The sequence below is a fragment of the Berghia stephanieae genome, chromosome 8, assembly GCF_034508935.2.
Source record: "Berghia stephanieae isolate SIO BIC M18660-M18661 chromosome 8, UCSD_Bste_1.3, whole genome shotgun sequence".
Lineage (NCBI taxonomy): Eukaryota > Metazoa > Mollusca > Gastropoda > Nudibranchia > Aeolidiidae > Berghia > Berghia stephanieae.
In genome coordinates, this window is record NC_088367.1 from 43,944,000 (window position 1) to 43,947,196 (window position 3,197).

The window sequence follows — 3,197 nt, forward strand, 5'->3', positions numbered from 1 at the left end:
TTATGACATGAGTAAACAACACACAACAAACCGCACGTGTGTGTAAAGAACACTTATTAATATTCAAACCAAAAAAAATTTTTCACCCACTCATTCTGCAGCTCAACTTAAAACGCTCCGGCTTCATGGTTAAAAAGAAACAAGAACTGAAAAAATAAAATAATAATAAAATAAAAATAAAAAGTTTTTCTCAATCAGGACAGCTGTTTATCGTGTTAAAACGAGCCTTTCATTAGTCGTGTTTCGTTTCGTTTCTTTTCTTCCCCCTCCTCCTCCTCCTCCTCCCCCCCCCCCCCCCCCCCCCCCCCCCCCCTCTCCAAACTGTTACTAACCATCTTTACAAGTTTAGTCGCTTTGATTGGAGCAGACAGTAGACAGACGGAATGTTACACATACAGTATGGAGGCTGTTAACTTTCATTTGTTTTATACATACTTTAACCCGTTAACTGTCGTATTCTGGAAAAATATGGATTAAAAAAATTTGGCCAGAAAACTCATCCTTCGAAGATCGATCGATTTTAATGACCCTCATCTTAGCAAAAACTCTCAAACCTGGGACTTGTCGAAGTCCCAGGTTTGAGAATTCTTTATTGTGTGTGGCCAAGATGATGGTCATTTAAATCGATCGATATTTGAAGGATGAGTTTTCTGGCCAAACTTTTAAATCAGTATTTTTCCAGACTTCGGCGGTTAACTGGTTAAAAAGTTTTACTGTAGCTTTGTATTTATAGGAGGAGAGTGTAACATGGCAACGAAAAGAATACAGTTACGAAGACACTGTGATGAGAGGAAGTGATATTATTTTGACTGGGTTAGAAGTGGGAGAAAGAGGATGAGAATTTGAGGTTGACGAGTGGTGTGAAAGGAGTAAAATCGTTGCACGAAAGGAGGAGAATGAGGAGGAGATGAAGAAGGAGGAGGAGGAGGAGGAGGAGGAGGAGGAGGAGAGAGAGAGAGAGAGAGAGAGAGAGAGAGAGAGAGAGAGAGAGAGAGAGATGATGATGATGATGATGATGATGATGAGATGATATATGATGATGAATGGTGATATGAATTGATGATGATGATGGTGGTGTTGATGATGATGATGATGATGATGATGATGATGATGATGATGATGATGATGATGATGATGATGATGATGATGCTATTGCTGATGGTGATGGTGATGACCATGTTGATGATGATGATGATGCTGATGATAATGATGATGATGATGATGGTAATGAGGATGATAGATAGATAGATAGATAGATAGATAGATAGATAGATAGATAGATAGATAGATGGATAGATAGGTAGACATATAGATAGATAGACTGACAGATGGACGGATGAGTGGGTGGGTGGGTGGATGGATGGATGGATGGATGGATGTATGGATGGATGGATGGATGGATGTATGGATGGATGGATGGATGGATAGATGGATATATAGATACAAAAATAGACGGAAACACATAACTCAGCCATTTGAAAGTAGTATATTGTCGAACTGGACAAGAAGAAAAATCAAAACAAAACTGAAGTTAAAGTCAAAAGATCATTTTTTTTTGAAGTTTAAGAGTTTAGACATCAAAACTTACACTCTTCAATAAAGGCGTTTATTATTGGCAAAATTCTACAATTAAAACTATAAATAGAATTTTAAATATCAAGATCAATCCGTCAGAATACCGTGTTGAGATTATATGTCACATATTGATTAAGCAGACAGTATCAGAGAGGTAAACAAATAGTGGTCGGGAAGCGCTAGAGAGAGATAGAGAGATACAGATAGAGAGAGAGAGAGAGAGGGGGGGGGGGGTTGGAGAAGGACAGAGAGAGAGAAAGAGAGAGAGAGAGAGAGAGGGGGGGGGGGGGTTCGAGGAAGTAGGCGTACAGGAGAGAGGAAGGAGGAGAAGGACAAGAAAGACGAGGAGGAATGTGAAGAGGAGATAAGGAAGAGGAGGAGAAGACGAGGAGTAGAGAGAGAGAGAGAGAGAGAGAGAGAGAGAGAGAGAGAGAGAGAGAGAGAGAGAGAGAGAGAGAGAGAGAGAGAGCAGGAAAAGAAGAGGAGGATGAAGAAGACCTACGATCACAGCATCGAACATCTATCTACCTGACTACCTGTCCAAATTCGTATATCCACATTTCCACATGGCACCTACCTACATACTTTGTGTATAAACAGAATAGGGCGTTTACTAACTCATTCGTCCGCAAGTTTACAAACTTCTACTGCCAATAAGATGTTATCGGGACAGCCAGCGCTGCCGCCAAACTCCACCAAACCCATTCTATATAATTTTGGTTAGAAAATTTTTACATCAAATTATATATATCAATCGTTTAAATTAACCCACAACTTACTAAATAAAATAAAAAAAACTAATAAAATTCAAAAAATTATAAATCCAAATATGAAACTTCACAGAAGTGTCAAGTTTACATTTGAAACATTTTGGCAAGTTAAGGATCATCTCAACTGATCAAAATTTGAAATAGAAGATTTCTGGTCAAAAAAAAAACAAAACAAAAACGTTTTTCGTCGGAATATGGCCAGTGCGTTTTTGAGATATTTCTTGCCACTATTTAGTGCACTCTTGTTGGCCACACATGCATGTTTATTCACGACCTCTCAGAAAATATTGTGACCTCAGGTCAAAGGAGATAGAAACGAAGGTCCCACCTAAATAATATTATTCTCCTTCGTACCTGGTTCACCAATGGAAACAGTTTATTCTTTAAAAAGTTAAACCTCGTTTTCTGCTTAGGAAGGTGCATTCATATGACACCAGAGAGTTCACAAGAGTAGTAAAGTTCCTTATAGTATTATAGAAAGAAATGAATTGAATAGGAAAGTGCCAGAAGACAATAGAAAATATAAATTTCGCGGCGGCGATGGGAGCTGACTGATTCGACAACTCCGCCTGGCCGGGGAGAGCGTAACTCTTCCGTATGAGCTATCCACCACTCAGTAAGGTCGTAGGTTCGAGCCCCCATCGCCGCCGCGAAATTTTTATTCTCTATTGTCTTCTGGCACTTTCCTACTCACTTCATTTCTTGTTATTATCAACATAAGTGCCTGCTCCACTCACTTTTCTGAATTATAATATTATAGTACTAACAACAGGTCCTGCAATACCTTATGGCAGTAGATTTACAATGTAGCAAGATGCACGGTTATGTGTGTGGTCTAGTGGTATGACACTT